At 42.5% G+C, this 15,659-nt stretch overlaps 1 long non-coding RNA gene across 1 annotated transcript in view; it reads right to left on the bottom strand.

Annotated features, from left to right (window-relative positions):
- Positions 1 to 13,984, bottom strand: part of LOC147029325 (uncharacterized) — a 34,913-nt gene extending 20,929 nt beyond the window's left edge. The window contains exons 1-2 of the long non-coding RNA XR_015055703.1: positions 13,903 to 13,984; positions 10,677 to 10,904 (exon numbers count right to left, since the gene is read on the bottom strand). This is a non-coding gene — a long non-coding RNA (uncharacterized LOC147029325). The remainder of the gene's footprint in view (positions 1 to 10,676; positions 10,905 to 13,902) is intronic.
- Positions 13,985 to 15,659: the final 1,675 nt, after the last annotated feature.

Genomic DNA, 15,659 nt, shown 5'->3' with positions numbered 1-15,659 from the left:
AAATAAGTGAAATAGGTTTAACCTGTATATTAAGAGTTAGATTAACAGGTTTAATCAGATGATTCTCCATTACACAAGTATTCAAACTTATTCACATTTTTCTGCATTTTTTAGTTTTATCATTTTGGAGTAGTTTGTGAAGACTGTATATTATGTTTTATTTGAAAGCACCATTAAATAAGCTTCGGTGGCATCAAAATGTGAAAACTTTGGAGGGGGTGTGAATACGTTTGCACGCTAAAGTACTTCATGCATCCCCCAATGTTGATTGAAAATACAAAGTTTCATTAAAAACCGTTCAAAAATGTGCTTGTAATTGCAATTTTTGGTATTTGACCTTTTGATCCCACCCCCAATTCCAAGGGGTGGGGCCAAAATGATACATCTCTCACACCTTTTTGCCATGTGGTGATCATAACTATCAAGTTTGGTGAATTTCTTCACCATCATTTATGAGGAGATAAGATGACAGACAGAAGGACAGATCGACAGATGGATGGACAGTCCATCCGTCCATCCGTCCATCTCACACCTGCTCCCAATATCCCTCCATTTTTTAAACCCTGGCAATAACAATCAAACGAACATGACCATCATTACCATTAATTACCTCCACCGCCGAAGATGGACTGAGGTTATGTTTTCACCCCTGTCCGTCTGTCTTTGAGCAGGATATCTCAAAAAGTTGTGGATGGATTCGGACGAATCTTGCTGAACCGGTTGGATATATCACGAAGGAAACAATTCAATTTTGGTGAAGACCTGGATACGAAATTGTGTTTTTTTATTTCCAAAGTGATTTTTCACCATTGAGAGATAGAATCAAAACTATATACGTATAACATATTTCAAACAGTATGGACAGATTACTTACAAAACTACATGGATGAGTTGAGTAGGTGACAATAACAAGCAGATTATATTTTGGTTAAGGGCTGGATTCAGATCTGACCTAACAGTAGGATACAAAACATAAACTGTTCAGCCTGGCGGAGGTATTTGCTCAACCGAGTGCCATTCCAATTAATATTAGCAGTGAGGTAAAAGCAACCAATCACATCCTGATTGATTGTAGAAAAATATACTTTCATATAAGTATAGTAGGATATTCATAATGTAATTATATCACCTGAATTTTGTACATGATTGCATTTGATGTAGGATTGACAGAAAAAGGTCTTTCTTGTATTGTGATTGTGGCAGAAGCCACAACAAAAGCCCATCAATATTCATCCGTGGCAACCCTGAGCATTTGTTACAGATGCGTCCTGGCAGCAAGGATAATAAATGAGACTAAGGTCTGTGCGCTGATTCCCATACCTCTGTGCCTACTGGCTGTTACTGTGAATGTTTGCACATATAGCCCACGGGGACATGACAAATGACATTTTCATCAAAAGGCTGTCAGGCGACAGTTCCTGGTTTGCTGCCGCAATCACTGGCCAGACGGACCTACCAAGTCACACATTCAAAGTTTCCCTTTTGGTCAATGTACATGGAAACTGTTCTGAAAGTTATGAAATATTGCAGAGTTAAATAATTTTTCCAGACAGAGCTCTTGGATAATCCAAATTTGGAGGATCCATACAGGGTGTTTATAAAGTCCTTGTGCAAATTTACACTCTAATAACTGTGGATGTACACATGATAGAAGCAAACTGTAAATGGAAATGAAAGCGTCATTCACAAGGTTTATACGCAATAATGTTCCAATATTTAAGATACATGATAACCACTATCTTTCGTCATGTAGATCATTCCATTCAATCAGATTTTCCAACTCATTGAAACCATTCTTTAGTTGTTGCCGAATAATTTCATGAATTTCATGTGATCCTAGCCCTAAGTTCATCTCGACTCTAGAGAATTAAATGGCGTTTTGATGAAGAAACAATAGTTTGCACATATCCCCATCAAAGGTAGTCCAATGAGGGAGGGGGGGGGGGAGGCAGGTCATGTGAATGAGGGCACCAAGAAATTGGTCCATGTTGACATATTCACTTGTCTAGGAAGACATCATTCAAAGACTGTCACACATTGGAAGCAAAGTGGCAGGGCGCACCATCTTGCTGGAGAATATGCGATTTGAAATATTGAATTGTCGTAGATTAAGGTAAATCTACAAAGAAATTCCGCAACATTGCAAAGTAATGTTCACCAATGACTGGTGCTTCTTCAAAGAACTGAGACCTCATCAGACATTGATTTTTGGTTCGCCTCTTTCATGTTGTCGGACTTCCTAAAGTTTTCTCTCCAGATGCAGTGAATGTGGCGGTTAACTTTGCCACCGATGTCGAATGTTGTATCATCAAAAAAAAAAAAAAAAAAAGGTCAACTTTTTTTTCACCATGTTAATGACTTCTGCAACCAGTTAGCATTTTCTTCTACTTCTGTCATTTTCAATGACTTTCAGCAATTGAACCTTTATGAATGATGCTTCCATATGCTGTTTACAGTTTCCTTCCACCATGTGTACATCTAAAGTTCTTGAAGTATAATTTTCCCCAAGGACTTTATAAATACCATGTAAACAAAAGCAATCAGTTGCAAACAATTTAGGTGTTTCACAAAAATGACATGAGGAAAAACAATCAACAAGAAAAAGAGCAATCACAGATTGCAGACCCTTGCAAAGACTTGTTTTGTGTGGTGTTTGTGTACTGGTGTGTTACGTAATTAATAAGAGACATAATTAGAACTGCCACTTTCTACCTGCTGGCAGTGATGACCGGGTTCCAAGACATCCCGCTTTGATTGGACACTTCACCTGGACCCATGACGTTTTATATTATTGTTCAATTGAATTCAGAATGGGATCAAAATAAATTAAATTGAAATCAAATGGAACACCAAATAGATACAGTCCTATATTGGAGTCATCAGAAGAAACGCAAACAAGGAAAAAGCAAAGATGAAGTCATCAAGAGGAGCCTGGATAGGATTTGGGTTTCAGCTGCTACTCCTCTACCCTCAAACCCATCCAGGCACAGTCAAGTGAGCTTTATTAAAAATAAAATATAAAAAAGAACCCAGATCAAAAAATAATAATAATCCTGGCTGCCAGACCATACATCTGATCAGGTTGAAATTTTAAAAATGTATTCCCCATCGCCACTATATCATAATTGTGAAGTTTCATGCTGATCGATGAAGCAGTTCAAGAGAAAGAATTTTAAGATTTTCGTTCATTCGAATATGGCTGCTACACTATGCGACATATCAAGTATTCGTGAATACCCTGTCATCCCTAAGGCTTGGGGAACATTTGTGTGAAGTTTCCCCTCAATCTGTCCAGCCGTTCTGCAGAAGATTTTTATGGTTTTAGGGTAAATCCAATATAGGTGCCAAACCATGTGACCTACGACGTCATACGTGTGAAGATTTTTTTGCAGATGGATAGACGGTCATACTTGTAAAGTTTTGCCTCAATCTGTTCAGCCATTTCAGAGAAGATTTTTGAAGGTTTTTATTTTTATTTTTTCTTAACATTATGGCTGTCGAATCACGTGACCGATGACATCATGAATTTATGTTTTTTCTGTGGATCCATTTATCCCTGTATGCCCCTCAAAAATTTTAACACTCATCGGATGTAGCATTCTATTTACGCAATTATGAAGTCATAACGAAGGCACCTATTAGATCATAAAAAAATAATAAATCACACTCATTCCCCATGTGCCAAGTATTTAAAAAAATTCTTGGTGCAGTTTCAGAGACACAGAGGTCAAATTTTTTTCCATTTTTCCAACATGACTGCTACACCATGTTACCTATGACGTCATAATTATCGATAAAACATTCTACACGAGAAGTCACTCCTACGGTGAAAATTTTGTCTCAATCTGACAAGCGGTTGCGAGGCAAAACAAACAAACAGACCCAAATGCAATACCCTCTCCTCTCGTGAGGGTAAATATCATTTGTAAAAAAAACAAAAAAAACAATCAAACTGCCGGGTTCATTGCATTATATGAAGATCATTTGAATGCGCAGAAAAATTAAACGATAATTTATTAACACCAATATAGTAGCTTGGTCCTCCATTTGTTGCAGATTAGGGGGGCTGAAAATCTAAATATTCAAATGTAAGCTGATTTTTGCTCTCCATAAAGATCATCATATATTAAAGAAGATTTGTTTGGAAAAAATAATAAGCAAACCAAAAGCATTCGCCAAAAAATAAAGCCAGATGTATTTGTTCCGAAGATTAACACCCATGTCACCCCGTCCCCGCGATGCACGGCTCCCAACAAATGAACCTTTCATTCATAAAATCTCCACATCAGATGAGAGAGGCTTTCACGAGGTTCGAGGATTGAGAGGCTCCCAATTGTGCAGCTCTCATGATAAATAATTCTCATTCTGGACGATACAGTTATTTATAGTGAGGAAATCAAAGCCTCACAAAAAATAATAACAGCGCCTCCTTCAATGGCCCCAATTACTCCCACATTAATGTCAATGTGGGATTGGCATGGGGAAAATGATTGTCCCAAGTCTTTCACAAACTAACTGGCCAGGCCTAACAATTAACTGCAGCTGATTTTGACAAGTATTAGCAATTTATGCCTGTTGTTGGCTTAATGGTTAGAGTGGTGGGCTTGGGATCTGAGGATCCTCAGTTCAAATCCTGCTCGGCTGTTGAATTAATACCAGGTGGGGTTGACTCTGCCTGTCATCCTTCCGAGGTCGGCAAAATGAGTGCCAGCTTGCTGGTATCCTGTGTTGGAGTGGCGACCCGTCCAGGATTGTGCCCAATAGCCAAGGAGAGGGTTGATGGTGGCACAGGCAGCAATAACGCTCTGCACAGAGTATGGTCCCAATGGGACCAGTCAGTGGGCCCAATGGGACCAGTGACAAAAAAGTCAGTGGGATCATGAACATCCACCACCTAATGCCAGCAGATGGGCCACCGAGCTTAATGTCCATCCGAGGCTCAATGCCCCTTGGTCAGTGCACCTCGACTGTGAATATCCAATCTGATAGTTTAGTCGTTAAACAGGTCAAAGTTAGGTTGCTTACCTTTGCAGTATCCTGCCAGATCTCACTAAAAATAGAACAATATTCTGCAGTTTTAATCTCATTTTATAATTAAACAATTTTAAACGAGTAATATTAATTGTTGACGAATTTGCTACAACCCCACCACCCAGTGTTTCATACTGCAAAAAAAAAAAAAAAAAAAATCAATCAATCAGAAAATAAAGTTGCATGTAATGCAACATGAGTTTAGTTTTAGACATTAGTGCTACTTGAAGCACCCACTACCTGCAGGAGTGGCTAGGGTTTTTATGTTATTATCCTTATTTAAATGTGTAATTTAAATACCTCTCGCTGCGTTATTAAAACACCTCACTGCACTGGAAACCATGGGGACAGGAACACTGTGCAGGGTGTAACTTGTAATACCCTCTCCCATTTGGAGGTGGCGCTCCACGATACACATTTACATAGAGAAGTTGCGTCCCCCGCACCCCCCACACCCCCCACACCCCCACTCCAAACCACCGGCAAAGATAAAAACACCCCTATACACTAAGTGGGGTCATGCTGATCCTATATAGCAAGTCTGGATGTAATTAGCCTGGAACTGTAGGAGTAGTAGCGTGACAAGCGCACACAAACGCACCTGTCTGTGAATTGTAGTAAGGATTAGCTAAAAGGTTTATATTTTGTGAGTGATTTGATGTACCGTAATGGTTTTGCATGACGTCTATAAGCACAGATTTTACTTCATCTAACTTGCTTCAAATGTTCGCTGAATGTACACGATTAGGCTATAGCAAACTGAGCTTATATGGATTATTTTGTCTGCATAATGACTGAAAACGAATATCCAAGTTGCAGCATCCAATTCATTGGTTTTTTTTAGGAGTTGTGTAAATATTCCTCAAATGGGAAATGGTTGGGATTCCAGAGATGAAAACAACATTCATTATTGCAGTACCAGCCTGGACCAGATGTAAGCTGGAAGTAACTGCTGCCAGACCATCACCTATCGTTTCATAACTGGTTGGAATGATTTGTTTGCATTGAGGGATGTCCCACCTTTCAGTCCTGGCCACTGCTTTGCTGTTCTGACCACACTGCAGTCCTGGCCAAATATACTGTTACGTAGTCACCCGCACCCTATTATGGGACATTTTCTACGATGGCAGAGAGATTCAGATGAAGGCGAGATGATTTGAGGAGACGGTGTCATGGTTTGGGGGAGTCCCACTCTTCTGGTCACCTTTTCATAACAAGAAAGTCTCTGAAAGGGAGAGGATTACCCAGTGGCAGTGGAGGAGATTTAACCACAGGGAGGTGCATTGAAGAATAGAATGGGCCAGGGTGTGAGTGTAGACAGATAGCAACGGAACATGGTTGAATCTGAGCATGGGTTTGACCCCTCAAAACGCTAAGCCAATTCTGATGGTACTGGGACAACGCCGTAACATCCTACATCACACGATTGGCCTCTCTGCATTGTCGTAGCTCAAGAGGGTGCAATACGCAGGGCTACTTGTGCCTCATCAGAGGAACTGTAAGTGACCTTACCTTTTCCCTCACGTGTGGCACTGTTTAAAAGTTTAAATTGAAGCTTCAGTCAGTCAACTTAGTCCAAGTCTTCCATCGTACAAAGTCCTTTCTTCGTAAACCTGAACACCTATCCACCTACAAGGCCTTCATCCACAGCTTCATGGAGTACTGCTCTCCCATCTGGTCTGGCTCCCCTGCCTCACAACTTGCTCAGGTTGATGCCATGGAAACCAAGGATCATTCAAGATCATTGGAATCTACCTTCAAGATCATTGGAATCTACCATGATGAGGCTGAGTCTATGGGCTTATCACTTCGCCATCACAGACAGGTCGGTGGTGTCAGTCTTCTACCACCTCCTTTCTGGTCTTGCACCCTCTGCTCTTTCCATGCTATGACCCCCGAGGTTTCTGCGGGCCACACACGCGGTCCACCATCAACCCTCTTCTAATAAAGCTATTGATTCTAATAAAGCTATTCCAATAAAGCTCTTCAACCGTCATCAACCCTCTAAATCCAGAATAACTGATAGCCTGCACTCATTTATTCCTCTTTTTTTTTTTCCACAACAGTGGAACCAACTTCCACATCCTCTTCAATCTCATTCTTCCCTCAAATTCTTCAAAACAGTTGTTCACCACCATCTCAGTTCATGCCCATTCCAAAATCATGATCTTTTCTACCCTCATTATGCCCCCCACCACAATCCCCCTTCCTTCCAAATTTCCAGTTTTTCTTCCTGAGAGTTTCCTTATATATCCATCTTGTCCACACCATGCATCCTCTCCTGTCCCCAATTCCTCCCCACATCCATTGTTTGTCCACCTCCCTCTGTCTGGGCCCTCAAATCTGATGTAGAGAATTCTTCCCTTAGTACTAGTACACTGAACGGTTCAGGACACAACAGGACAATCTCGATGTCTACAAAAATAAAAGTTGAAGAAAAAAGAACATATAAATGGGGGCAGCTACGTGAACTTTCATGTGTTTTTCTCTTTGTGTACAATGCACTGCGTGTTATATTTATCTGTCCAGAAATATAGAGAAATGGTAAATACTTTTATGATTGATTATTGATTGACATGAAAAGGACGTTAAGCGGGATTCCCATTTGCCAGCATTCATTGGTGGGGGTTAAAGATCCCATGGTGTCCTTTGCGAAGAGTATGCGGCTATCGCCGACACCATAAACAAATTCTAAATTCCTGCCCTAACGAGTTGAACGTCATAGCAGGCCTGGCTAACTGGTTCGTGAAAACCCTGGCCAATCTTCCCCAAGCTGATGCCACAAGAAAAGGTGGGTTAATAATGGCCATTAAAAGAATAAGAAGATTGATGGAAGTAAAAAAAAAAGGAATGTAGGATCTCCGTGTTTAATATTGTTACAGATCTAGCCTAAGGGGTAAAATGGAGAATCATTTAGAAGAGTTATTTCATAACTAGTGCGAGCCCGTACGTGCAAAAAAAAAAAAAAATTTTTTTTAACTTTCAAACCGCGTGCCAGAAACAACAACCACACAGGCCGTTCCTTCGCTCTCACGTGCCCGTACGTGCATAACCATACGTGCAAAAAAAATAAAATAAAATAAAACTTTCGAGCCGTGTGCCAGAAACAACAACCACACAGGCCGTTCCTTCGCTCTCGTGTGCCCGTACATGCGTGGCCGTACGTGAGTGGCCATACGTGCAAAAAAAAATAAAATAAAATAAAAAAAACTTTCAAACCGCGTGCCAGAAACAAATACACAGGCCGTTCTTTCGCTCTCGTGTGCCCGTACGTGCGTGGCCGTACGTGCAAAAAAAAAAAAATTCAAACAACCACACAGGCCGTTTCTTCGCTCTCGTAAACGACGACTGGATTGGAGCATTGTGTTTATCTATAAATGCGCATAAGAAATCGAGAAATTATTATAATACAGTAAGTCATCACTATCCGGAAGTCCGTACGTTGTAACCCGAAATGGGGAACACGGCTGAGGATCTCTTCCCCAACGGCCACGCCTACTCAGCAACGTGTCCTGTCATTGGTAACTAAATGGCGCCCTTTCCCCATCGGCCACGCCTATGCAGCAACGTGTCCTGTCATTGGTTTGGTAAATAAATGGCCATAACTTGGGAACCACTTGTCTGATTAATATCAAACCTTGAAAAGGCACATACTCAGGTCCCCAGCAATATACCTGGCAAGTTTCAATTAGATCGGACCAGTGGTTGTCGAGAAACAGCGGGCACGCGCGCACACACACACACACACACACACACACACACACACACACACACACACACACACACACACACACACACACACACACACACACACACACACACACACACACACACACACACACACACACACACACACACACACACACACACACACACACACACAGCTGGAATTATAGATAGATGAATGTTAGCATATATGTGTTGTAATTGCTGTAGTGAAAGAGATGGTGTCGAGCACGTGTTTAGAAAGTGTTATTGTACCCTGCCGAAGTGTTTGTGTTGAAGCACAGTCTTTCCCTTATCCGATGTTAATCTGTCCTCCGATGTGTTTTCCACAAGCACTTGCCTTAACTGCCCACCGCGCTGTGCTTTGGTGATGCATGGTGAACATGGTTGAAGAGAAAACGCAGGACGCCACAAAACACGCAAAACAAAGACTCAATCCGCATATGCGAGCATCACACGTGGAGCAGGGTTTCTCTCATCTCTATCTCGTCTCCTCTCTCTGTTCTGTGTGTGAGCCTCAAGTGTTAGTTAAGCTTTCCGTTTAAACAGTCGACGTCCCGAGGGCGTGTTGCAATTCGGTACGGTTTTGTAATTGCCACTTGTGGCTATGCTCTTTAAAAAATAATAAAAATTACACACAATATCGAGTCTTATTCTTCTTCCACATCCCATTTTGTTGGAATAAATCCCTTGTTAATGCGAACCTGTGTGGTCATCGGCAGCGGGCTCCATAGTGCATAGCAAATTAGCGAATGGACAACTCGTTAGATGGGCTGCTTTGGGGTTCGTTTTGAAGCGCTTGTGAAAAGAAAAATCACCTGGCGGCTTACATGGGCATTTCTGTCAGGCAAATATGCCAATTTTAAAGGACAAATTGCTCGGGGGTGGGGGTGGGAGGGGGGAGATTTATAATTCCACAATCATTATGATCGAGGGTCATTTGGACCATCTGGACTGCAGCAAATAATACTTTTGTGATCGTCAGTTATACCTCGACTGTGGCCATGCCAAGACTGGCTCATGACAGTGTTAACATGAATAATCAAGCTCATCCATATTGTTGTGTCCGAGGGGGTTTAAACCCTACCTGGACAGATGGCAAAGCTTCACCCTTGAATGCTACAACCGAGACTCGGATATTAATGCATGCGCGTTAACGGGGCGTAATGGCAGAGATCGTAATGGCAGAGGGCGTAATGGACGATCCACCCAGGAGCACGTGGAGGAGCACAGCACAGGGGCACTGCACAAGCACAGCACGTGGCTACAGTTTCTTAAAAGGAATGCATTTAATGAAAATAAATTTTTACAACGGCCAATAATTCAGAAGGTAATGACAAGAATAATGAAGTAAATAAATCCTACAGTCGAGGCACCTCTCACACAGACTCGTATACAGACAAAGGGAACACAAAATGAAAATAAAAACCTTCCCCTTTAACTATTCCCGTACTTAGCTTGGCCCAGAGCTGATCCTTGTGGAACTGGAATCGAGGCGCTTCTATCCGCACGTGTAGACGCAAACAAATGGCGCTTCTCTCATAGCGGGACGAACGCACGTCAGGCAATCCATGAGCCGCACTCCACATCAAGGCTCAAAGCCCCAGTCTAATGGTTTTGTGTGCCGCGATCATCCTCACCGACCCGCCCAAGAGCAAAAGGCCAGCGTCTTACTTCACCACGCGAGCAAAATCGCCTCAACACAAATTCAATGGCCATGTCATCCTCCTCGGCATGCGCTCACCCTCCGCTCTCGCCTCTCCAAACAATGCGCCTCGTGCCTCCACTCAGATCACAGCTCTCCACAAAATGCATATGCCTACTGAGTCTGATGCCTCTCAAAATGTCCAGCCGACTGAGCATGGCTCTCCCAAAATGTGCAAGCCAACTCCTTTTTCCTCTTAAAATGCACAACTTACCTTCCTCTGACTTTGATCACGCCAATATACATCCTCCACCTCCGGGGCATGGCCTCCACGCACCAAACCCGGGAAGGCGGGGCTTCTCCTGCTCGGCTGGCTTCTGACGTCACAACCATCAATCATCCCTCGGGGGCATGACTTCGCTTGTTGTCAACCTCTGAAGGCGGCGGGGCTTTCTGCCTGCTTGCTTATTTCAGGGACGTGTTCCCCACCTTTGTTGCCGATCTTGAAATATAAATAGAAAGGGAAAAATCACAGAAGAGAATCACATACTGGGGAACTTTTTCTGACTCCCGAGGCTAATTAACACTGCACCACCCCTCATGTGGTAACATACAACACTTAAGCTCACAGGTTCCCTACTTACTCATATCGAGATGCCTCCTACACATCCACAGACCAAGCAACTCTAAACAATGCTATATCCCCCCTTAGATTCTTCCATCTACCCCCACAATTGTAACAATATTATGGGTGCCTTCAATTGTCCTTTACTAGATGTTATAAATGATGATGAGTAAATGAAGATGAAGACAAAGAGAAGGATATGAAGAAGAGGAATGCACAAGAATATTGTTCCAAACCAGAAAAAGCCTCGGTATAATGGTTTAGTAAACCAAAAGAAGGCAAGTTAAATTTACGTTCTGATTTTACAAAGTTTCTTCTCCTACAAATGGATAAGGTGTGTGTGTGTGTGTGTGTGTGTGTGTGTGTGTGTGTGTGTGTGTGTGTGTGTGTGTGTGTGTGTGTGTGTGTGTGTGTGTGTGTGTGTGTGTGTGTGTGTGTGTGTGTGTGTGTGTGTGTGTGTGTGTGTGTGTGTGTGTGCGCGCGCGTGTGTGTGCGTGTGTGATGTTTTTTTGTGGAGTTCTACCAGAGAGTTCCGATGTGGAGTGTGATAAACCAAAATAATTGTCATGACCTCTTGAGTTCATTAGGCTAATAAGCAACAAAGAACCTGAAATCATTCCCATACTGTAAACGCACGCCATGTTAAGATGCATAGAGCAGCTTAATATGTCCTTCCACCATGGCATGGCATTCTAATTACAAAATAAATAACAAAAATTATGACAACATGATAACAAAGCATATATTAATACTAATTATATGAATAATAATACTAAGAGTGGTATCATTTGGCAAGAATAACAAACGTATAATCTCCACCCTGGCACATCTGGGCTTTATGAAAGGCAAACGAATACTGCAGCAGTAGAGCAGGCAAGTACACACCAAGGCCACGAAAACCAATGAAAATTTGCTCCAATGGACCAACGGGCCCACTAGTAGGATTAAAAATTTAACTAGAACTGCACCTGGTAGAGTGCATACCTCCACCAGTTTGAACAGTTTACGTTTTGTATCCCAATGATAGGTCGGATCTGAATTTTGACCTGAACCAAAATCGAATCGGCTTGTTCTTGTCACCTACCCAACTCATTCCACCTAGTTTCGGCTGGATCCGTCAACAACTTCTTGAAATATAATATACAGTATGTAGTTTTTGGGGGCCCCATCTCTCAATGGTGAAGAATCACTTAAAAGTTTTGTTTTTGGTTTTTTTAATTATTGTGTCCGGATTCGGATCTTCATCAAAATCGAGTAAATTCGACCTTGTCATACACCCAACCTGTCCACCAAGTTTTAGCAGAATCCATGAATAACTTTAAGGTATCCTACTCACAGACAGGCAAATAAACAGGGGTGAAAACATAACTCTCGTCCACCTTCGGTGGCGGAGGTAATCATCTTTGGCATGGACATATGGGAGCAAATAAACAGTCTGGTTTACATTGTTCAAAACTAACAGTGTCCAACTCCAACACATAAATTTTGTATGTTAAGCCAAACTATAAAGTTCAACAAGTAAGTGTTGGCCTGGCACACAATGGCTCCAAAGTCCTGAATGAACATCCCAATGAAGTCAAAACGATGAATCCGAGCCCTGCATGTTGAGGAGCACCTGTACGTGTTGGTGTTGCCTTCATTTTACTGTGTGTTTTGGTGTGTTATGTATGCTCCATGATGTTTTATCTTGCATGACTTCATGTTACCAAGTCATATGAAGGATCTATGGGCTGCATGTAGAAATACGGTCAAAACGAGATTTATATACAGTTTCGATGGTGGACATATGAATTTTTATGCATACCTTCCAGACTGCAGTCCACCGATATTGTGCTCATCAATTAATGGAGAAGGTACATCAAAATTTCATCACAATAAATGTCTGATCTTACAACTAATTATAAGATGCATTGTGCTTTTCTTCCCATCGAAGAAACCAATTTATTCCGAACATCAAATGAGAGCACTTCACGCACTCGATGCACAATGGGGAATGCTACAAAGTGGATTACACAGGCCAGTTGAAGAGAACCCATACTTAATTGGACGAATTGTTCGAACATAAAGCAGCATGGAAAACATGAAAGATTACTGTGAATGCAAGTCGGGAAAATGTGGCAAGATAGCTCAGCAGTAAACGTATCAATATTTCGGGTTCAAATTATTTGCAAAGGGGTTGTACAGAAGGTGCCATGGCGGCACGGCTTGGCGAGGTGTGAACCATAAATTCACCAACAAGCTGAGTACTTGTTTAATACCATTCTCAATTGGTGAAATAACTTTTTTTGCGTACATGGTCGAGGCTCATGGAAGAGTTAGAGCAGAATGGAATGGAACAAGGTAAAAGGGGTTGTAAACACCAACAGAAGAGTAGAGGTGACAGTGAGAGAGAGATCAAGGGGAGGTGGGGGAGGGGGGGAGGACACCTGTGGGTGAACAAGCTGCACACAATATGATAAACAGCAAGAACAGGGGAAAGCGAGGATGAAACAGAAAAAGGGACAAACCAACCAATAAACTGATGCAAAAGGGGAGTGCTTGGGAATGGAGTCATTTTGGGTGGAAGAGATTATGAGTATGGATGGGGGATGGCCTGAGGCAGTGATGAACAGCTGTCTTGAAGCCATTGAGGGAAGAATGGGACTGAACAGACTGGGGAAATTGGTTCCACAGTTGAGAGAAAAGAGAAACAAATGATGAAGGTTAGCTGTGAGCTTCCATTTTGGGATTTTAACAAGAAGAAGGTTACTGGAAGACAAGATGCACCCTGCAGAAACCTGAGAGAGACACAGCCAAAAGAGGGCAGAGGGTGCAACACCAAAAAGGAACTGGACGACCTGTCTCTAATGTGAAAGAAACAGGACTAAACGCTAACCTTCATTGCGGGAGACCCAATGATTTTGAGCACCTTCCTTCCATGGCATCGAGAAGGGAAGGTGTGAAGCAGGGGCACCAGCCTAAAGGGGAGAGCAGTACGAAATCAAGCTGTGAATGAAGACCAAGTAGGTTGTTAAAAGTTCACAATGGCCAAGGAAAGACCTTTCACAATGGAGAAAGCCCAGTCAGGGGCTGGCTTTGGAACTCATCTTGAAAATATGGTGACCTCCAAAGCCAGCCTCTGTTGCACAAGGTCTGTTGTTATTGAAGTGTATTTCTGTGCCTTATAAGCTAGAGGATCATCCTCCAGCATCATCAATTTCCCCATAACCAAATACGCATGCTGAAACTGCTGCACAAATTAGTTAGAAATCCTAATCACACCACACCATGGAATCGCCATGTGTGCGGCAAGTCTACGTCCAGCGATTTTGCCAGTTCTGCTCCAGCCATCTCATGTCACCCATTAATGAGATCAAGTCCGGTACAACATATAAAATAAGATTATACATATTGTTACGGCCACGGGTACCGAATGTATTATGAGGGGGTTTAATCTCGGTTTGTCCTCGGAAGAGCCGGACCTGGGGCCACTGCTCACAATTAACTTCGTGGTACGGTGGGTTGCTTTAGAACCACAAACGCCAATCAGTTAACCACGAGTTCCAGTGTCCAGCATTTCATTTTGCCGTTTAACTAGAGGTCACATGGCTTCCTGAACAGGGAGCATGCCCTCGGCAAAGCACCAATCTTATCTTGATTAGATCTTAATTTGGGCGGCCGAGCGTTTAACCGCTGGTGCGTGCCGATGATGACAGGTCAATTAGTTTGGTAATTACCTCCCAGTCTATCTAGGTTCGGACAATGCTGGATCAATGGAAGGAATGGACAAGCACGGACAGGTTGGAACGTCAACAAAGAAATTTATTAAGGAAAAAATAAATAAAAATAACTTTTTATTTCCGTGTGGGAAAAATAAATAAATTCAAATAAATCAAAATAATTGCAAGCAAATAAAGAATTAATCAGGCACTGATAGAAAAAGAGACAAAGAGCAGATGATTATCACTATACCTGACTTAACAATTCAACATGAGATAAGGGTACCCAGCAGATCATTCGGGAGGGGGGGAGGGGTGGTGAGAAATCCAGTCTCGCTCACCAAATGGAAGTCGTCGTACGTCAAATAAAATGTCCCGAAATGTGTGAGTGTGCCTTGTCCGTTGCCTCGAACAAACAGGCTTGAACACCAATTGACGTCATCCCCAAGAATCAGGTACGCCAAGAGCAGGTCTCAAGCAGAACCAGCATAAAGATCCGAGCATCACCCACCATCAGGGACACCATGAGCCACAACCGACGGACAGCTGTTAGGAGCTGTGAGAAGCTGAGGTGCTGTGAGAAACTGTAAGCCTGCAAGGCCATCACCAACTTTTGCTAGCTCACCAACCGGCTGACTGGAACTGATGATAAAACCGTCTGACAGGAACTGACGAGCAACCATCTAACTGGAACTGACGAGAAACCGTCTGACTGGAACCGAATGATAGCCATTACACAGTTGTCGCCAACTGACTCTCAATGCTGTCAGAACCACAACCAGCTATTGCCAACTGACTGAAAACAATGGTCCTCTCGTCCTTTCTATAGGCGGCCCGTCTAAGTGGAGCCTCAAGCAGATTCCAGCCAAATCCACCCCACCCATTTGCGCATCGTTGCATGTGACAAACCCCCCATCCCACGATCATTCCTGGC

The sequence above is a fragment of the Eptatretus burgeri genome, chromosome 3 (assembly GCF_056783735.1).
Source record: "Eptatretus burgeri isolate ZD-2024b chromosome 3, Ebu_testis_v1, whole genome shotgun sequence".
Lineage (NCBI taxonomy): Eukaryota > Metazoa > Chordata > Myxini > Myxiniformes > Myxinidae > Eptatretus > Eptatretus burgeri.
This window is presented reverse-complemented; position numbering and strand designations above follow the sequence as displayed.